Below are 24157 nucleotides of genomic sequence, written 5' to 3'. Positions count from 1 at the left end.
TCAATGTTAGATTTCCTTACTGTAATGTTTCAATACATGCAGTTCAGTACGTGTACCCAAATCAGTTCAATGTTAGATTTACTTACTGTAATGTTTCAGTACACGCAGCTCAGTATGTGTACCCATATCAGTTCAATGATAGATGTACTTACTGTAATGTTTCAGGACACGCAGCTCAGTATGTGTACCCATATCAGTTCAATATTAGATTTACTTACTGTAATGTTTCAGTACACACAACTCAGTGTGTGTACACATATCAGTTCATTGTTATATTTACTTACTGTAATGTTTCAGTACATGCAGCTCAGTATGTGTGCCCATTTCAGTTCAGTGTTAGAGTTACGTACTACAATGTTTCAGTACATGCAGCTCAGCATGTATTGTGTATATATATCAGTTCAATGTTAAATTTACTTACTGTAATGTTTCAGTACAGGCAGCTCAATATGTGTACCCATGTCAGTTCAATGTTAGATTTGCTTACTGTAATGTTTCAGTATACGCAGCTCAGTATGTGTACCCATGTCAGTTCAATGTTAGATTTACTTACAGTAATGATTCAGTGCAGGCAGCTTAATATGGTTACCCATGTCAGTTCAATGTTAGATTTATTTACCATAATGTTTCAGTACATGTAGCTCAGTATGTGAACCCATTTCAGTTCAATGTTGGACGTACTTATTATAATGTTTCAGTACACGCAGCTCAGTATGTGTACCATTGTCAGTTCAATATTAGATTTAATTACTACAGTGTTTCAGTACATGCAGCTCAGCATATAGTGTGTACTCATATCAGTTTAATGTTAGATTTACTTACTGTAATGTTTCATTAACACAGCTCAGTATGTGTACCCATGTCAGTTCAATGTTAGATTTACTTACTCTAATGTTTCAGAACATGCACCTCAGTATGTGCACCCATATCAGTTTGTTAGATTTACTTACTCTAATCCTTCAGAACAGGCAGTTTAATATGTGTACTCTTATCACTTCAATGTTAGATTTACTTACTGCAATGTTTCAGTACACAGAGCTTAGTATGTGCACCCATATCAATTCAATGTTAGATTTACTTAATGTAATGTTTCAGTATATGCAGCTCAGTATGTGTACCCATAGCAGTTCAATGTTAGATTTGCTTGCTATAATGTTTCAGTACACACAGCTCAGTATGTTTACCCATATCAGTTCAATGTTAGATTTACTTATTATAATGTTTCAGTACATGTAGATCTGTATGTGTATCCATATCGGTTCAATGTTAGATTTACTTACTGTAATGTTCAATACACACAGCTCAGCATGTGTACCCATATAAGTTCAATGTTAGATTTACTTACTATAATGTTTCAGTGCAGGCAGCTCAATAAGTGTACCCATGTCAGTTCCATGTTAGATTTACTTACTGTAATGTTTCAATACATGCAGCTCAGCATGTGTACCCATATCAGTTCAATGTTAGATTTACTTTCTATAATGTTTCAGTGCAGGCAGCTCAATATGTGTACCCATGTCAGTTCCATGTTAGATTTACTTACTGTAATATTTCAGTACACACAACTCAGTATGTGTACCATTCTCAGTTCAATATTAGATTTACTTACTACAATATTTCAGTACAATCAACTCAGCATATAGTGTGTACCCATATCAGTTCAATGTTAGATTTACTTACTGTAATATTACAGTATACACAGCTCAGTATATGTACCGATGTCAGTTGAATGTTAGATTAACTTACTGTAATGATTCAGTGCTGGCAGCTCAATATGTGCAACCATATCAGTTCAATGTTAGATTTTCTAACTATAATGTTTCAGTACACACATCTCAGTATTAGTACCCATATAAATTCAATGTTAGAAGTACTTACTTTAATGTATCACTACATGCAGCTGAGTGTGTGTACACATATCAGTTTATTGTTAGATTTACTTACTGTAATGTTTCAGTACACGCAGCTCAGTATGTGTACCCATATCAGTTCAGTGCTAAATTTACTTACTGTAATGTTTTATTACACACAGCTAAGTATGTGTATGCATATCAGTTCAATGTGAGATTTACTTACTGTAATGTTTCAGTTCACGCAGCTCAGTATGTTCACCCATAACAGTTCAATGTTAGATTTACTTACTGTAATGTTTCAGTATATGCAGCTCAGAATGTTTACCCATATTAGGTCAATGTTAGATTTTCTTACTCTAATGTGTCAGTACACACAGCTTAGTATGTGTTCCCATATCAGTTCAATGTTAGATTTACTTACTCTAATGCTTCAGTACAGGCAGCTCAATATGTGTACTCATATCAGTTCACTGTTAGATTTACTTACTGCAATGTTTCTGTACACTCAGCTCAGTATGTGTACCCATATCAGTTAATTGTTAGATTTATTTACTGTAATGTTTCAGTACACGTAGCTCAGTATGTGTACCCATATCAGTTCAATGTTAGATTTGCTTAGTATAATGTCTCAGTACACGCAGCTCAGTACACGTACCCATATTAGTTCAATGTTAGATTTACTTACTGTAATGTTTCAGTACACTTAGTTCAGTAGGTGTACCCATATAAGTTCAATGTTAGATTTACTTATTGTAATGTTTTAGTAAATGCAGGTCAGTATGTGTACCCATATCAGTTCAATGGTAGACGTAATTACTGTAAGGTTTCAGTGCATGCAACTCAGTATGTGTTCCCATGTCAATTCAATGTTAGATTTACTTACAGTAATGATTCAGTGCTGGCAGCTCAATATGTGTACCCATATCAGTTCAATGTTAGATTTACTTATTATAATGTTTCACTAAACGCAGCTCAGTATGTGTACCCATAACAGTTCATTGTTAGATTTACTTACTGTAATGTTTCAGTATACGCAGCTCAGAATGTTTCCCCATATCAGTTCAATGTTAGATTTTCTTACTCTAATGTTTCAGTACACGCAGCTCAGTATGTGTACCCATATCAGTTCAAAATTAGATGTACTTAATATAGTGTTTCAGTACACACAGTTCAGTGTGTGTACACATATCAGTTCATTCTTAGATTTACTTACTGTAATGTTTCATTACACGCAGCTCAGTATGTGCGCACAAATCAGTTCAATGTTAAATTTACTTGTAATTTTAAGTACACAGAGCTCAGTATGTGTACCCATAACTGGTCAATGTTAGAGTTGCTTACTGTAATATTTCAGTACACGCAGCTCAAAATGTGTACCCATATCAGTTCAATGTTAGATTTACTTACTCTAATGTTCCAGTACATGCAACTCAGTATGTGTACCCATATCAGTTCAATGTTAGATTGACGTAATGTAATGTTTCAGTACACGCAGCTCAGTATGTGTACCCATATCAGTTCAATGTTAGATTTACTTAATATAATGTTTCAGTACATGCAGCTCAGAACATATACCCATATCAGTTCAATGTTAGATTTCCTTACTGTAATGTTTCAATACATGCAGTTCAGTACGTGTACCCATATCCGTTCAATGTTAGATTTACTTACTGTAATGTTTCAGTACACGCAGCTCAGTATGTGTACCCATATCAGTTCAATGTTAGATTTACTTACTGTAAAGTTTCAGTACACGCAGCTCAGTATGTGTACCCATATGAGTTCAGTGATAGATGTACTTACTGTAATGTTTCAGGACATGCAGCTCAGTATGTGTACCCATATCAGTTCAATATTAGATTTACTTACTGTAATGTTTCAGTACACACAACTCAGTGTGTGTACACATATCAGTTGATTGTTATATTTACTTACTGTAATGTTTCAGTACATGCAGCTCAGTATGTGTGCCCATTTCAGTTCAGTGTTAGAGTTACGTACTACAATGTTTCAGTACATGCAGCTCAGCATGTATTGTGTACATATATCAGTTCAATGTTAAATTTACTTACTGTAATGTTTCAGTACAGGCAGCTCAATATGTGTACCCATGTCAGTTCAATGTTAGATTTGCTTACTGTAATGTTTCAGTATACGCAGCTCAGTATGTGTACCCATGTCAGTTCAATGTTAGATTTACTTACAGTAATGATTCAGTGCAGGCAGCTTAATATGGTTACCCATGTCAGTTCAATGTTAGATTTATTTACCATAATGTTTCAGTACATGTAGCTCAGTATGTGAACCCATTTCAGTTCAATGTTGGACGTACTTATTATAATGTTTCAGTACACGCAGCTCAGTATGTGTACCATTGTCAGTTCAATATTAGATTTAATTACTACAGTGTTTCAGTACATGCAGCTCAGCATATAGTGTGTACTCATATCAGTTTAATGTTAGATTTACTTACTGTAATGTTTCATTAACACAGCTCAGTATGTGTACCCATGTCAGTTCAATGTTAGATTTACTTACTCTAATGTTTCAGAACACGCACCTCAGTATGTGCACCCATATCAGTTTGTTAGATTTACTTACTCTAATCCTTCAGAACAGGCAGTTTAATATGTGTACTCTTATCACTTCAATGTTAGATTTACTTACTGCAATGTTTCAGTACACAGAGCTTAGTATGTGCACCCATATCAATTCAATGTTAGATTTACTTAATGTAATGTTTCAGTATATGCAGCTCAGTATGTGTACCCATAGCAGTTCAATGTTAGATTTGCTTGCTATAATGTTTCAGTACATGCAGCTCAGTATGTTTACCCATATCAGTTCAATGTTAGATTTACTTATTATAATGTTTCAGTACATGTAGATCTGTATGTGTATCCATATCGGTTCAATGTTAGATTTACTTACTGTAATGTTCAATACACACAGCTCAGCATGTGTACCCATATAAGTTCAATGTTAGATTTACTTACTATAATGTTTCAGTGCAGGCAGCTCAATAAGTGTACCCATGTCAGTTCCATGTTAGATTTACTTACTGTAATGTTTCAATACACGCAGCTCAGCATGTGTACCCATATCAGTTCAATGTTAGATTTACTTTCTATAATGTTTCAGTGCAGGCAGCTCAATATGTGTACCCATGTCAGTTCCATGTTAGATTTACTTACTGTAATATTTCAGTACACACAACTCAGTATGTGTACCATTCTCAGTTCAATATTAGATTTACTTACTACAATATTTCAGTACAATCAACTCAGCATATAGTGTGTACCCATATCAGTTCAATGTTAGATTTACTTACTGTAATATTACAGTATACACAGCTCAGTATATGTACCGATGTCAGTTGAATGTTAGATTAACTTACTGTAATGATTCAGTGCTGGCAGCTCAATATGTGCAACCATATCAGTTCAATGTTAGATTTTCTAACTATAATGTTTCAGTACACACATCTCAGTATTAGTACCCATATAAATTCAATGTTAGAAGTACTTACTTTAATGTATCACTACATGCAGCTGAGTGTGTGTACACATATCAGTTTATTGTTAGATTTACTTACTGTAATGTTTCAGTACACGCAGCTCAGTATGTGTACCCATATCAGTTCAGTGCTAAATTTACTTACTGTAATGTTTCATTACACACAGCTAAGTATGTGTATGCATATCAGTTCAATGTGAGATTTACTTACTGTAATGTTTCAGTTCACGCAGCTCAGTATGTTCACCCATAACAGTTCAATGTTAGATTTACTTACTGTAATGTTTCAGTATATGCAGCTCAGAATGTTTACCCATATTAGGTCAATGTTAGATTTTCTTACTCTAATGTGTCAGTACACGCAGCTTAGTATGTGTTCCCATATCAGTTCAATGTTAGATTTACTTACTCTAATGCTTCAGTACAGGCAGCTCAATATGTGTACTCATATCAGTTCACTGTTAGATTTACTTACTGTAATGTTTCTGTACACTCAGCTCAGTATGTGTACCCATATCAGTTAATTGTTAGATTTATTTACTGTAATGTTTCAGTACACGTAGCTCAGTATGTGTACCCATATCAGTTCAATGTTAGATTTGCTTAGTATAATGTCTCAGTACACGCAGCTCAGTACACGTACCCATATTAGTTCAATGTTAGATTTACTTACTGTAATGTTTCAGTACACTTAGTTCAGTAGGTGTACCCATATAAGTTCAATTTAGATTTACTTATTGTAATGTTTTAGTAAATGCAGGTCAGTATGTGTACCCATATCAGTTCAATGGTAGACGTAATTACTGTAAGGTTTCAGTACACGCAACTCAGTATGTGTTCCCATGTCAATTCAATGTTAGATTTACTTACAGTAATGATTCAGTGCTGGCAGCTCAATATGTGTACCCATATCAGTTCAATGTTAGATTTACTTATTATAATGTTTCACTAAACGCAGCTCAGTATGTGTACCCATAACAGTTCATTGTTAGATTTACTTACTGTAATGTTTCAGTATACGCAGCTCAGAATGTTTCCCCATATCAGTTCAATGTTAGATTTTCTTACTCTAATGTTCCAGTACACGCAGCTCAGTATGTGTACCCATATCAGTTCAAAATTAGATGTACTTAATATAGTGTTTCAGTACACACAGTTCAGTGTGTGTACACATATCAGTTCATTCTTAGATTTACTTACTGTAATGTTTCATTACACGCAGCTCAGTATGTGCACAAATCAGTTCAATGTTAAATTTACTTGTAATTTTAAGTACACAGAGCTCAGTATGTGTACCCATAACTGGTCAATGTTAGAGTTGCTTACTGTAATATTTCAGTACACGCAGCTCAAAATGTGTACCCATATCAGTTCAATGTTAGATTTACTTACTCTAATGTTCCAGTACACGCAACTCAGTATGTGTACCCATATCAGTTCAATGTTAGATTGACGTAATGTAATGTTTCAGTACACGCAGCTCAGTATGTGTACCCATATCAGTTCAATGTTAGATTTACTTAATATAATGTTTCAGTACATGCAGTTCAGTACGTGTACCCATATCCGTTCAATGTTAGATTTACTTACTGTAATGTTTCAGTACACGCAGCTCAGTATGTGTACCCATATCAGTTCAATGTTAGATTTACTTACTGTAATGTTTCAGTACACGCAGCTCAGTATGTGTACCCATATCAGTTCAGTGATAGATGTACTTACTGTAATGTTTCAGGACATGCAGCTCAGTATGTGTACCCATATCAGTTCAATATTACATTTACTTACTGTAATGTTTCAGTACACACATCTCAGTGTGTGTACACATATAAGTTCATTGTTATATTTACTTACTGTAATGTTTCAGTACACGCAGCTCAGTATGTGTACCCATTTCAGTTCAGTGTTAGATTTACGTACTACAATGTTTCAGTACATGCAGCTCAGCATGTATTGCGTACCCAAATCAGTTCAATGTTAAATTTACTTACTGTAATGTTTCAGTACAGGCATCTCAATATGTGTACCCATGTCAGTTCAATGATAGATTTGTTTACTGTAATGTTTCAGTATACGCAGCTCAGTATGTGTACCCATGTCAGTTCAATGTTAGATTTACTTACAGTAATGATTCAGTGCAGGCAGCTTAATATGGTTACCCATGTCAGTTCAATGTTAGATTTACTTACCATAATGTTTCAGTACATGTAGCTCATTATGTGAACCCATATCAGTTCAATGTTGGACGTACTTATTATAATGTTTCAGTACACGCAGCTCAGTATGTGTATCATTGTCAGTTCAATATTAGATTTAATTGCTACAGTGTTTCAGTACATGCAGCTCAGCATATAGTGTGTACTCATATCAGTTTAATGTTAGATTTACTTACTGTAATGTTTCATTAACGCAGCTCAGTATGTGTACTCATGTCAGTTCAATGTTAGATTTACTTACTCTAATGTTTCAGTAGACGCACCTCAGTACGTGCACCCATATCAGTTTGTTAGATTAACTTACTATAATGTTTCAGTGCAGGCAGCTCAATATGTGTATCCATGTCAATTCCATGTTAGATTTACTTACTATAATATTTCAGTACACACAACTCAGTTTGTGTACCATTCTGAGTTAATATTAGATTTACTTACTACAATGTTTCAGTACAATCAACTCAGCATATAGTGTGTACCCATATCAGTTCAATGTTAGATTTACTTACAGTAATATTACAGTATACGCAGCTCAGTATATGTACCAGTGTCAGTTGAATGTTAGATTTACTTACTGTAATGATTCAGTGCTGGCAGCTCAATATGTGTAACCATATCAGTTCAATGTTAGATTTACTAACTATAATGTTTCAGTACACACATCTCAGTATTAGTACCCATATAAATTCAATGTTAGAAGTACTTACTTTAATGTATCACTACATGCAGCTGAGTGTGTGTACACATATCAGTTTATTGTTAGATTTACTTACTGTAATGTTTCAGTACATGCAGCTCAGTATGTGTACCCATATCAGTTCAGTGCTAAATTTACTTACTCTAATGTTTCATTACACCCAACTCAGTATGTGTATGCATATCAGTTCAATGTGAGATTTACTTACTGTAATGTTTCAGTACACACAGCTCAGTATGTGTACCCATATCAGTTCTATGTTAGATTTTCTTACGGTAATGTTTCAGTTCACGCAGCTCAGTATGTGCACCCATAACAGTTCAATGTTAGATTTACTTACTGTAATGTTTCAGTATATGCAGCTCAGAATGTTTACCCATATCAGTTCAATGTTAGATTTTCTTACTCTAATGTTTCAGTACACACAGCTTAGTATGTGTACCCATATCATTTCAATGTTAGATTTACTTACTCTAATGCTTCAGTACAGGCATCTCAATATGTGTACTCATATCAATTCAATGCTAGATTTACTTACTGTAATGTTTCAGTATATGCAGCTCAGTATGTGTACCCATATCAGTTCACTGTTAGATTTACTTACTGCAATGTTTCTGTACACTCAGCTCAGTATGTGTACCCATATCAGTTAACTGTTAGATTTATTTACTGTAATGTTTCAGTACATGTAGATCAGTATGTGTGCCCATATCAGTTCAATGTTAGATTTGCTTAGTATAATGTCTCAGTACACGCAGCTCAGTACGCATACCTATATTAGTTCAATGTTAGATTTACTTACTGTAATGTTTCAGTACACTTAGTTCAGTAGGTGTACCCATATAAATTCAATGTTAGATTTACTTATTGTAATGTTTTAGTAAATGCAGGTCAGTATGTGTACCCATATCAGTTCAATGGTAGACGTACTTACTATAAAGTTTCAGTACACGCAACTCAGTATGTGTACCCATGTCAATTCAATGTTAGATTTACTTACAGTAATGATTCAGTGCGGGCAGCTCAATATGTGTACTCATATCAATTCAATGCTAGATTTACTTACTGTAATGTTTCAGTATATGCAGCTCAGTATGTGTACCCATATCAGTTCACTGTTAGATTTACTTACTGCAATGTTTCTGTACACTCAGCTCAGTATGTGTACCCATATCAGTTAACTGTTAGATTTATTTACTGTAATGTTTCAGTACATGTAGATCAGTATGTGTGCCCATATCAGTTCAATGTTAGATTTGCTTAGTATAATGTCTCAGTACACGCAGCTCAGTACGCATACCTATATTAGTTCAATGTTAGATTTACTTACTGTAATGTTTCAGTACACTTAGTTCAGTAGGTGTACCCATATAAATTCAATGTTAGATTTACTTATTGTAATGTTTTAGTAAATGCAGGTCAGTATGTGTACCCATATCAGTTCAATGGTAGACGTACTTACTATAAAGTTTCAGTACACGCAACTCAGTATGTGTACCCATATCAGTTCAATGTTAGATTTACTTATTATAATGTTTCACTAAACACAGCTCAGTATGTGTACCCATAACAGTTCATTATTAGATGTACTTACTATAATGTTTCAGTACACACAGTTCAGTGTGTGTACACATATCAGTTCATTCTTAAATTTACATACTGTAATGTTTCATTACACGCAGCTCAGTATGTGCACACAAATCAGTTCAATGTTAAATTTACTTACTATAATTTTAAGTACACAGAGGTCAGTATGTGTACCCATAACTAGTCAATGTTAGATTTACTTACTGTAATATTTCAGTACACGCAGCTCAAAATGTGTACCCATATCAGTTCAATGTTAGATTTACTTACTCTAATGTTCCAGTACACGCAACTCAGTATGTGTACCCATATCAGCTCAATGTTACATTTACTTACTCTAATGCTTCAGTACAGGCAGCTCAATAAGTGTACACATATCACTTCAATGTTAGATGCACTTACTGTAATGTTTCAGTACACGCAGCTCAGTATATGTACCCATATCAGTTCAATGTTAGATTGACGTAATGCAATGTTTCAGTACATGCAGCTCAGTATGTGTACCCATATCAGTTCAATGTTAGATTTACTTAATATAATGTTTCAGTACATGCAGCTCAGTACATGTACCCATATCAGTTCAATGTTAGATTTCCTTACTGTAATGTTTCAATACATGCAGTTCAGTACGTGTACCCATATCAGTTCAATGTTAGATTTACTTACTGTAATGTTTCAGTACACGCAGCTCAGTATGTGTACCCATATCAATTCAATGTTAGATTTACTTACTGTAGTGTTTCAGGACATGCAGCTCAGTATGTGTACCCATATCAGTTCAATATTGCATTTACTTACTGTAATGTTTCAGTACACACAACTCAGTGTGTGTACACATATAAGTTCATTGTTATATTTACTTACTGTAATGTTTCAGTACACGCAGCTCAGCATGTGTACCCATTTCAGTTCAGTGTTAAATTTATGTACTACAGTCTTTCAGTACATGCAGCTCAGCATGTATTGTGTACCCATATCAGTTCAATGTTAAATTTACTTACTGTAATGTTTCAGTACAGGCAGCTCAATATGTGTACCCATGTCAGTTCAATGTTAGATTTGCTTATTGTAATGTTTCAGTATACGCAGCTCAGTATGTGTACCCATGTCAGTTCAATGTTAGATTTACTTACAGTAATGATTCAATGCAGGCAGCTTAATATGGTTACCCATGTCAGTTCAATGTTAGATTTACTTACCATAATGTTTCAGTACATGTAGCTCAGTATGTGAACCCATATTTACTTACTGTAATGTTTCAGTACATGCAGCTCAGTATGTGTATACATATCAGTCATATTCATATCCATTCATAGATACATATTCATATGAATATGAATATGTTAGACGTATTTGCAATAATGTTTCAATACACACAGCTCAGTGTCTGTACACATATCAGTTCATTGTTAGATTTACTTACTGTAATGTTTCAGTACACGAGGCTCAGTATGTGTACCCATATCAGTTCAATGTTAGATTTACTTACTGTGTTGTTTCATTACACAAAACTCAGTATGTGTACCCATATCAGTTCATTAGATTTACTTACTATAATGTTTCAGTGCAGGAAGCTGATAATGAGTACCCATGTCAATTCCATGTTAGGTTTACTTACTGTAATGTTTCAGTACACGCAGCTCAGTATTTGTACCCATATCAGTACGATGTTAGACGTACTTCATATAATGTTTCATTACACGCAACTCACTTTGTGTACCCATTTCAGTTCAATATTAGATTTACTTACTATAATGTTTCAGTACATGCAGCTCAATTTGTGTACCCATATCAGTTAAATGGTAGATTTGCTTACTGTAATGTTTCAGTACACGCCTTTCAGTAAGTGTACCCATATAAGTTCAATGTTAGATATACTTACTATAATGTTTCAGTACACACAGCTCAGTACGTGTACCCATATAAGTTCAATGTTAGATTTACTTACTGTATTGTTTCAGTACACGCAGCTCAGTAAGTATCCTCATATCAGTTCAATGTTAGATTTACTTTCTGCAATGTTTTAGTACTCGCAGCTCAGTATGTGTACTCATATCAGTTCAGTGTAAGACGTACTTAATATATTGTTTCAGTACACGCAACTCAGTATGTGTACCATTATCAGTTCAATATTAAATTTACTTACTACAATGTCTCAGTACATGCAGCTCAGCATAAAGTGTGTACCCATATCTGTTCAATGTTAGATTTACATACTTTAATATTTCAGTACAAGCAGCTCAGTATGTGTACCCATGTCAGTTGTATGTTAGATTAACTTACTATAATGATTCAGTGCTGGCAGCTCAATATGTGTAACCATGTCAGTTCAATGTTAGATTTTCTTACTATAATGCTTCAGTACACACAGCTCAGTATTAGTATCCATATAAATTAAATGTTAGACGTACTTACTATAATGTATCACTACACGCAGCTGAGTGTGTGTACACTTATCATTTTATTGTTAGATTTACTTACTGTAATGTTTCAGTACACGCAGCTCAATTTGTGTACCCATATCAATTCAATGTTAGATTTACTTACTGTAATGTTTCAGTACACATAGCTCAGTATGTGTACCCAACTCAGTTCAATGTTACTTTTACGTACTGTAAAGTTTCAGTACAATTAGTTCAGTTAGTGTACCCATATAAGTTCAATGTTAGATTTACTTATTGTAATGTTTCTGTAAATGCAGCTCAGTATGTGTACCCATATCAATTCAATGGTAGACGTACTTACTATAATGTTTCAGTACACGCAAATCAGTATGTGTACCATTGTCAGTTCAATATTAGATTTACTTACTACAATGTTTCAGTACATGCAGCTCAGCATATAGTGTGCACCCATATCAGTTCAATATTAGATTTACTTACTGAAATGTTTCAGTGCACGCAGCTTAGTATTTTTATCCATAACAGTTCAATGTTAGACGAACTTACTATAATGTTTCACTACACGCAGCTCAGTGTGTGTACACATATCAGTTCAATGTTAGATTTACTTACTGTAATGTTTCATTACGCATAGCTCAGTATGTGTACCCATATCAGTTCAATGTTAGGTTTAATTACTGTAATGTCTGAGTTCACGCAGCTCAGTATGTGTACCCATATCAGTTCAATGTTAGATTTACTTACTCTAATACTTCAGTACAGGTAGCTCAATATGTCTACTCATATCAGTTCAATGCTACATTTACTTACTGTAATGTTTCATTACACGCAGCTCAGTATGTGTACCCATATCAGTTCAATGCTAGATTTACTTACTCTAATGTTTCAGTACACTCACCTCAGTTTGTTTGATTTACTTACTCTAATGCTTCAGAACAGGCAGCTCAATATGTTTACTCATATCAGTTCAATGTTAGATTTGCTTACTGTAATGATTCAGTGCTGGCAGCTCAATATGTGTAAACATGTCAGTTCAATGTTAGATTTACTTACTATAATGTTTCAATACATGCAGCTCAGTATTTGTACTCATATCAGTTCAATGTTAGATGAACTTACTATAATGATTCACTACACACCGCTCAGTGTATGTACACATATCATTTCAATGTTAGATTTACTTACTGTAATGTTTCATTACACAGAGCTCAGTATGTGTACCCATATCAGTTCAATTTTAGATTTAATTACTGTAATGTTTCAGTTCACGCAGCTCAGTATGTGTACCCATAATAGTTCAATTATAGATTTACTTACTGTAATATTTCAGTATATGCAGCTCAGAATGTTTACCCATATCAGTTCAATGCTAGATTTACTTACTTTAATGTTTCAGTACATGCAGCTTAGTATGTGCACCCATATCAGTTCAATGTTATATTTACTTACTGTAATGTTTCAGTACATGCAGCTCAGTATGTGCACCCATATCAGTTCAATGTTATATTTTCTTACTCTAACGTTTCAGTACACGCAGCTCAGTATGTGTACCCATATCAGGTCAATGCTAGATTTACTTACTATAATGTTTCAGTACATGCAGATCAGTATGTGTACCCATATCAGTTCAATATTAGATTTACTTACTCTAATGTTTCAGTACACGCACCTCAGTTCATTAGATTTACGTACTCTAATGCTTCAGAACAGGCAGCTCAACATGTTTACTCATATCAGTTCAATGGTAGATTTACTTACTGCAATGTTTCAGTACACGCAGCTTAGTATGTATACCCATATCAATTCATTGTTACATTTACTTAATGTAATGTTTCAGTATACGCAGCTCAGTATGTGTACCCATAACAGTTCAATGTTAGAGTTACTTTCTATAATGTTTCAGTCCACGCAGTTTACTATGTGTACCCATATCAGTTCAATGATAGATTTACTTATTATAATGTTTCAGTACACGTAGATCAGTATGTCTACTCATATCAGTTCAATGTTAGAATTACTTACTATAGTGTTTCAGTACAGGCAGCTCAATAGGTGTACCCATGTCAGTTCAATGTTAGATTTACTTATTGTAATGTTTCAGTGCAGGCAGCTGAATATGTGTACCCATGTCAGTTCAATGTTAGATTTACTTACTGTAATATTTCAGTGCAGGCAGCTGAATATGTGTACCCATGTCAGTTCCATGTTAGATTTATTTACTGTAATGTTTCATTACCCGCAACTCAGTTTGAGTACCCATTACAGTTCAATGTTAGATTTACTTACTATAATGTTTCAGTACACGCAGCTCAGTATGTGTACCCATATGAGTTCACTGTTAGGTTTACTTACTTTAATGTTTCAGTACTCACAGCTCAGTATGTGTACCCATATCAGTTCAATGTTAAATTTGCTTACTGTAATTTTTCAGTACACGCAGCTCAGTACGTGTAGCCATATCAGTTCAATGTTAGATTTACTTACTGTAATGTTTCAGTACACGCAGCTCAGTAAGTGTCCCCATATCAGTTCAATGTTAGATTTACTTACTGTAATGTTTCAGTACACGCAGCTCAGTATGTGTACTCATGTGAGTTCAATAGTAGATGTCCTTAATATAATGTTTCAGTACACGCAACTCAGTATGTGTACCATTCTCAGTTCAATATTATATTTACTTACTAGAATGTTTCAGTACAGTCATCTCAGCATATAGTGTGCACCCATATTATTTCAATGTTAGATTTACTTACTGTAATATTTCAGTACACGCAGCTCAGTATGTGTACCCATGTCAGTTCAATATTAGATTTACTTGCTGTAATGATTCCGTGCAGGCAGCTCAATATGTGTAACCATGTCAGTTCAATGTTAGAATTTTATTACTATAATTTTTCAGTACACACAGCTCAGTATTAGTACCCATATCAGTTCAGTGTTAGACTTACCTTCTATAATGTATCACTACATGCAGCTCCGTGTGTGTACACATATCAGTTCATTTTTAGAATTACTTACTGTAATGTTTCATTACACACAGCTCAGTGTGCGTATCCATATCAGTTCAATGTGAGATTTCCTTACTGTAATGTTTCATTACACACAGCTCAGTATGTGTACCCATATCAAATCAATGTTAGATTTACTTACTATAATGTTTCAGTACAAGCAGCTCCGTATGTGTACCCATATCAGTTCAATATTAGATTTACTTATTGTAACATTTCAGTACATGCATTTCATTAGGTGTACCCATATCAGTTCAATGTTTGATTTTGTTACTGTAATGTTTCAGTACATGCAGCTCAGTATGTGTTCCCGTATAAGTTCAATGTTAGATTTACTTACTCTAATGTTTCAGTACACGCACCTCAGTTCGTTAAATTTACTTACTCTAATGCTTCAGAAGAGGCAGCTCAATATGTTTACTCATATCAGTTCAATATTAGATATACTTATTGTAATGTTTCAGTACATGCAACTCAGTATTTGTACCATTGTCAGTTCAATATTAAATCTACTTACTACAATGTTTCAGTACATGCAGCTCAGCATATAGTGTGTACCCATATCAGTTCAATGTTAGATTTACTTACTGTAATGTTTCAGAACACGCAGCTCAGTATGTGTACCAATGTCAGTTCAATGTTAGATTTACTTACTGTAATGATTCAGTGCTGGCAGCTCAATATGTGTAACCATGTCAGTTCAATGTTTGATTTACTTACTATAATATTTCAATACACGTATCTCAGTATTTGTACCCATATCATTTCAATGTTAGACATACTTACTATAATGTTTCACTACATGCAGCTCAGTGTGTGTACACATATCAGTTCATTGTTAGATTTATTTACTATAATGTTTCAGTACACGCAGCTCAGTATGTGTACCCATATCAGTTCAATGTTAGATTTACTTACTGTAATGTTTCAGTACACTCAGCTCAGTATGCGTACCCATATCAGTTCAATGTTAGATTTACTTAATATTTTTCACTACACGCAGCTCAGTATGTGTACCCATATCAGTTCAATGTTAGATTTACTTACTGTAATGTTTCAGTTCACGCAGTTCAGTATGTGTACCCATAACAGTTCAATGTTAGATTTACTTATTGCAATGTTTCAGTATACGCAGCACAGAGTGTTTACCTATATCAGTTCAGTGTTAGATTTTCTTACTTTCATGCTTCAGTACAGGCAGATCAATATGTGTACTCATATCACTTCAATGCTAGATTTACTTACTGTAAAGTTTCAGTAGATGCAGCTCAGTTTGTGTACCCATATCAGTTCATTGTTAGATTTACTTACTGTAATGTTGTCGCCTCACAGTAAGTCGCTGTCTGGTTCAATTCTCAGCTAGAGCGTCTTCTGCGTGGAGACATGCGTGAATGGCGTACCTTCGTTGAAGGTTGTGCATCAGGGCTGGAAACTCAGCACGTAAAAATCAACTACCAATTATTAGCAGACCGGAATTCTACTGTGGCGACCCCTAACTGGGAAAAGCCGAAAAACACAACAACAACAATGTTTTAGTACACACAGCTCAGTATGTGTACCCATATCAGTTCAATGTTAGATTTACTTAATATAATGTTTCACTACACGCAACTCAGTATGTGCACCCATATCAGTTCAGTGTTAGATTTACTTATTTTAATGTTTATTACACACAGCTCAGTATGTGTATCCATATCAGTTCAATGTGAGATTTACTTACTGTAATGTTTCAGTACATGCAGCTCAATATGTGTATCCATATCAGTTCAATGTTAGATTTATTTACTCTAATGTTTCACTACAGGGAGCTCAATGTGTGTACTCATATCAGTTCAATCCTAGATTTACTTAATGTAATGTTTCAGTACATGCAGCTCAGAATGTTTACCCATATCAGTTCAATGTTAGATTTTCTTACTCTAATGTTTCAGTACACACAGCTCAGTATGTGTACCCATATCAGTTCAATGTTAGATTTACTTACTATAATGTTTCAGTACAAGCAGCTCAGTATGTGTACCCATATCAGTTCAATGTTAGATTTACTTACAGTAATGTTTCAGTACATGCAGTTTAGTAGGTGTACCCGTATCAGTTCAATGTTTGATTTACTTACTGTAATGTTTCAGTACATGCAGCTCAGTATGTGTACCCATATCAGTTCAATGTTAGATTTTCTTACTCTAATGTTTCAGTACATGCAGCTCAGTATGTGTACCCATATCAGTTCAATGTTATATTTACTTTCTATAATGTTTCAGTACCAGCAGCTCAGCATATAGTGTGTACCTATATCAGTTCAATGTTAGATTTACTTATTGTAATTTTTCAGTACACGCAGCTCAGTATGTGTACCAATGTCAGTTCAATCTTAGATTTATTTTCTGTAATGATTCAGTGCTGGAAGCTCAATATGTGTAACCATGTCAGTTCAATGTTAGATTTACTTACTATAATATTTCAATACACGTAGCTCAGTATTTCTACCCATATCAGTTCAATGTTAGACATACTTACTATAATGTTTCACTACACACAGCTCAGTGTGTTTACACATATCAATTCATTGTTAGATTTATTTACTATAATGTTTCAGTACACGCAGCTCAGTATGTGTACACATATCAGTTCAATGTTAGATTTACTTACTGTAATGTTTCATTACACACATCTCAGTATGTGTACCCATATTAGTTCATTGTTAGATTTACTTACTATAATGTTTCAGTACACGCAGCTCAGTATGTGTACCCATATCACTTCAATGTTAGATTTACTTAATATGTTTCACTACACGCAGCTCAATATATGTACCCATATCAGTTCAATGTTAGATTTACTTACTGTAATATTGCAGTTCACGCAGCTCAGTATGTGTACCCATAACAGTTCAATGTTAGATTTACTTACTGTAATGTTTCAGTATACGCAGCTCAGAGTGTTTACTTATATTAGTTCAATGTTAGATTTTCTTACTCTAATGCTTCAGTACAGGCAGTTCAATATGTGTACTCATATCAGTTCAATGCTAGATTTACTTACTGTAATGTTTCAGTACATGCAGCTCAGTATGTGTAGCCATATCAGCTTATTGTTAGATTTACTTACTGTAATGTTGTCGCCTCACAGTAAGTTGCTGTCCAGTTCAATTCTCAGCTAGAGCGTCTTCTGCGTGGAGACATGCGTGAATAGACGTACCTTTGTTGAAGGTTGTGCACCAGGGCTAGTAACTTGACACGTAAAAATCAACTACCAATCATTAGCAGACCGGAGTTCCGCTGTGGCGACCCCTAACCGGGAAAAGCCTAAAAACACAACAACAACAATGTTTCAGTACACGCAGCTCAGTATGTGTACCCATATCAGTTCAATGTTAGATTTACTTAATATAATGTTTCACTACACGCAGCTCAGTATGTGTACCCATATCAGTTCAATGTTAGATTTACTTACTGTAATGATTCAGTTCACGCAGCTGAGTATATGTTCCCATAGCAGTTCAATGTTAGATTTACTTACTGTAATGATTCAGTTCACGCAGCTCAGTATGTGTACCCATAGCGGTTCAATGTTAGATTTACTTACTGTAATGTTTCAGTGTACGCAGCTCAGAATGTTTACCCATATCAGTTCAATGTTAGATTTTCTTACTCTAATGTTTCAGTACACGCAGCTCAATATGTGTACCCATATCAGTTCAATGTTAGATTTACTTACTCTAATGTTTCACTAGAGGGAGCTCAATGTGTGTACTCATATCAGTTCAATCCTAGATTTACTTAATGCAATGTTTCAGTACATGCAGCTCAGTGTGTGTACCCATATAATTTCAATGTTAGATTTACTTACTGTATTGTTTCAGTACACTCAGCCCTGTATGTGTACCCATATCAGTTCACTGTTAGGTTTACTTACTTTAATGTTTCAGTACTCACAGCTCAGTATGTGTACCCTTATCAGTTCAATGTTAAATTTGCTTACTGTAATGTTCCAGTACACGCAGCTCAGTATGTGTACCCATATCAGTTCAATGTTAGATTTACTTACTATAATGTTTCAGTACACGCAGCTCAATTTCTGTACGCATATCAATTCAAAGTTAGATTTGCTAACTGTAATGTTTCAGTACACGTAGCTCAGTATGGGCACCCATATCAGTTCAATGTTAGATTTACTTAGTATAATGTTTCAGTACAAGCAGCTCAGTACATGTACCCATATCAGTTCAATGTTTGATTTACTTAGAGTAATGTTTCAGTACATGCATTTCAGTAGTTGTACCCATATCAGTTCAATGTTAGATTTACTTATTGTAATGTTTCAGTACACGCGACTCAGTATGTGCACCATTGTCAGTTCAATATTAGATTTACTTACTACAATGTTTCAGTACATGCAGCTCAACATATAGTGTGTACCCATATCAGTTCAATGTTAGATTTACTTACTGTAATGTTTCAGTACACGCAGCTCAGTATGTGTTCCCTTGTCAGTTCAATGTTAGATTTACTAACTGTAATGATTCAGTGCTGACAACTCAATATGTGTAACCATGTCAGTTCAATGTTAGATTTACTTACTATAATATTTCACTAGACGTAGCTCAGTATTTGTACCCATATCAGTTCAATGTTAGACGTACTTACTATAATGTTTCACTATGCACAGATCAGTGTGTGTACACATATCAGTTCATTGTTAGATTTATTTACTATAATGTTTCAATACACACAGCTTCAGTATGTGTACCCATATTTGTTCATTGTTAGATTTACTTACTGTAATGTTGCACTACACGCAGCTCAGTATTTGCACCCATATCAGTTCAATGTTAGATTTACTTACTGTAATGTTTCATTACACACAACTCAGTATGTCTATCCATATCAGTTCAGTGTGAGACTTACTTACTGTAATGTTTCAGTACACACAGCTCAGTATGTGTACACATATCAGTTCAATGTTAGATTTACTTACAGTAATGTTTCAGTTCACGCAGCTCGGTATGTGTACCCATATCAGTTCAATGTTAGATTACTTACTCTAATGCTTCAGTACAGGGAGCTCAATATGTGTACTCATATCAGTTCAATGCTAGATTTACTTACAGTAATGTTTCAGTACATGCAGCTCAGTATGTGTACCCATATCAGTTCAATGTTAGATTTACTTACTTTAATGTTTCAGTACTCACAGCTCAGTATGTGTACCCATATCAGTTCAATGTTAAGTTTGCTTACTGTAATGTTTCAGTACACGCAGCTGGGTATGTGTATCCATATCAGTTCATTGTTAGATTTACTTACAATAATGTTTCAGTACACGCAGCTCAATTTGTGTACCCATATCAATTCAGTTAGATTTGCTTACTGTAATGTTACAGTACACGTAGCTCAGTATGTGCACCCATATCAGTTCAATGTTAGATTTACTTAGTGTAATGTTTCAGTACAAGCAGCTCAGTACGTGTACCCATATCAGTTCAATGTTCGATTTACTTAATGTAATGTTTCAGTACATGCAGTTCAGTAGGTGTTCCCATATCAGTTCAATGTTAGATTTACTTATTGTAATGTTTCAGTACACGCAACTCAGTATTTGTACCATTGTCAGTTCAATATTATAGGTTCATAGGTTGATACTAGGCTATCTGCCCTAGGCTATTTATAAGCCTAGCCAGAGTGTGTTTGGCTTTCGCCACCCTTTTAGATTAGTTGACTGTGCCTCTGTATAGTAGGTCACAGAAGATAGCCCTTTTGAGATTAGTTTACTGTGCCTCTGTCTAGTAGGGACACAGAAGAGATCCCAGGGGTAAACCTACGATCTCCCATCCACTCGTCAAGATTTCTCTTGAAGAGGGTCATTGAGAGACTCTGCCTAACATGGATTGGGATTTTGTTCCAGAGTGAGAGGAGCCTCTGGGATATGAATCTGTCCCTCCAGCATGTCCTATTTATTTCTGTGCTGAGGTTTAAGTCCCTGGAGCATGTTGCTCTAAGGGATTTGGATTTCTTGAGGTGGAGCATGTCCATTAATTCTGGGTTGGACATGGCTTTTTATGTCAGGTACAGATCGCCTCTGAGTAGGCGGTAAGCAACTGAGTAGAGCTGGAATTTCTTTAGCCTAACTGCATAGGGCAGCTGTTTGAGTCCCTTGATCCTCTTGGTGAGGTACATTTGGGGTCTTTCCAGTTGCTGCAGGTGTCGGGTAAGGTACATCCCAAATGGGGCAGTGTATTCAATTATGGGTCTGATGAGTGATGAGTAGAGGGGCACAATTACCTCTCTTGATCTAGATGTGAACCCATTCGTGATAAGGTGGGCTATATAGAAGGTCTTTCTAACCACTTTGGCAAAGTGATTGTCAAAGGAGAGATTGCTATCTACTTGGGTCCCCAAATCCCTAATTACTTCTGTACTTAATGGATTACCACCTATGTGGTAATTTGTGGGCACTTTGTTTTTCCCAAAGGGGATGACTACGCACTTTTTGGCATTTAGCTTTAGGCCATGGCTCTGGCACCAGTTATCCATCTCTGTGAGACCCTTTTGGAGGATGCTTGTGTCAGTCGGTGAGTCAATTATGGCACCCAGTTTGCAGTCATCTGTGAACTTGGTCAGCCATAGTCCTCCCATGTTAGCCTGTACCTCAGAGAAATATATACCGAACAAGATAGGTCCCAGGACTGAGCCTTGTGGGACGCCACTTGTAACTGGTTTAGAGTCTGACATGGCACCTGCAATTCTGACTTTGTGGGTTCTATCCCTGAGCCAGTTTGCAACCCATCTTGTGACATAGGGGTTGATATTTAAGCTGGTGAGCTTATTTATGATGCCCGAGTGGGGTATTGTGTCAAAGGCTTTTGCGAGATCCAGGTAGGCTGTGTGGACTACCTTCCCTTCATCTATGGCCTTGGTGACTGTTTCAAAGAAGTTGACCAGGTTCAAGAGGCAAGCTCTGCCCTTAACAAAGCCGAATTGGGTAGGATCCAGTGTTTGGAGGTTCCCAATGTCTTTGTTTATGAGTTTCATGATGATATGCTCCATAGCTTTGCAGACCAGGCTAGTCAGGCTTATAGGGCGATAGTTTCCGGGGTCCGTTGTGGCACCACCTTTGTGGAGTGGGACCACTGTTGCTGTATGCCATTACTTGGGTACATATCCTGTAGTAAGGCTGAGATTGAACAGTGACTTTATGTGAGGGTTCAGTTCTTCTTGGAGTTCGTGTAAGACGCAGCCCGGGACACCATCCGGTCCCATTGATGTGTATTTTTTGCTTTGGAGAGGGCAGCTCTCACCTGTGCATCTGTGATGTCAGGGAGGCTACACTCTGTTGGGATAGACATTTGCTCTTTTGGGGGGAAGGGGGGGAGTTTGCACTGAACCTGTCTGCCAGGATGTTGGCAATGTCTGTGGGTTCAGTCTATTTTTTGTCATTTTGAACTAACTCAGAGCATATCTGGGAGTTGCCACCCAGGTTCCTGACATAACTAAAGAAGGCCTTGTGATTATCTTTAGAATCTTGTGCAATTTTTCTTTCGAAGCTGGCCTTAGATGATTTTATGAGGGATCATAGTTTCTTGCTAGCACTGATCAGAGATGCCTTCCCTTTTTGCGATTTTGCTCTATCATGTAGTAGCTTTCTCCTTCTGTTGTTTAGCTTATTTATGGCTGTGGTCCACCAGACAGGTCTCCTGCCTTTGGAGGAATGAGTCTTGGTTTTATTTGGGATAGCACGATCCATGCATTCCTGTAGGTGTCCATAGAAAGCCTTTGTAAAGGATTCTGCGGTTTGGGCCGTATTTTCCACTGGCCCGGGGGCTTTGAAGGATTCCACCTCAGTTTTGAAAAGTGTGAAGTTTGCTTTTGAGAAGTTCTTCACCGTGGTTTCCTTGGCTGGGGGTGGGGACTGGATATGGATGTCCAGTGAGATTAATTTATGGTCAGATCTTACCAATGAGGGGTATACCTCTGGTATGGAACATAGAGTCCCCATGTTGGTGATGATCAGGTCCAATATGTTTTCCCCTCTTGTGGGAGTGGTGACCAGTTGTTCCATAGCATTTGAGTTTATAAATTCTAGGAACCGTTGGGCGAGGGTGTTGGGGCTTGAGTAGTGCTCCCAGTCTATGTTTAGGTAGTTGAAGTCACCCAATATAATGGTGTTTGGAGAGACCTTCATATTCTCTGGTGTTCTCAGGAAGGCCGAGTGGGGTTCCTGAGTTTGGGAGGGTGGTCTGTAGCAGGCTACAAACTGAAAGGCAGTTTTGCCCACTGTTAGTTGCATATGGATGGTCTCCAATGCTTCATGCAGTGCCACTAACCTGGAGGTGTGGGTATCTTTGATGAATATGGATACTCCCCCTCCTTTTGTGGTTCAGTCCTAGTTTTGGGGCCGAAAAGCATAGTATGAGGTATAACCTGGTAGTGCTGGGGTGCTCTCGGGAGCCTTGAACCAGGTCTGTTACTGCACAGATATCGATATTCTCCATACTGAGGAGAGCCTCGAGTGCGTGCATCTTGAGGTTTAGACTTCTTGCATTGAGCAGCATTACCCTTAATTTCTTTTTCTTTGTGTTGTCTATGGAGGTGGGTTTGTCTTTTGAGCCTTGCCTAAAAAAGGCACTATGGGGGTGGCAAGAGCCTTAGCCAGTATTCAAAAGCCCAGGGGTGACAGGTGCAAGCCATCCCTAGCGAAGCAACGTGGCTTGTTGAGCATGTCATCCAAGGCTGACAGACACTGGATCCCCTTTGAATGACACCAATACTTTAGCCAATTGTTAAAATTGATAATTTTGTCTTTATACTGTGGCATCATTCTTGGTGAGGGTAAGATGCTACTCAAGGTCAGGGTTATACCAGCCTGGGCTACATGATCAGAG

Source organism: Protopterus annectens, chromosome 12.part0, assembly GCF_019279795.1.
Source record: "Protopterus annectens isolate FY-2018-M chromosome 12.part0, PAN1.0, whole genome shotgun sequence".
NCBI classification, from domain to species: Eukaryota; Metazoa; Chordata; order Ceratodontiformes; family Protopteridae; genus Protopterus; species Protopterus annectens.
This window is presented reverse-complemented; position numbering follows the sequence as displayed.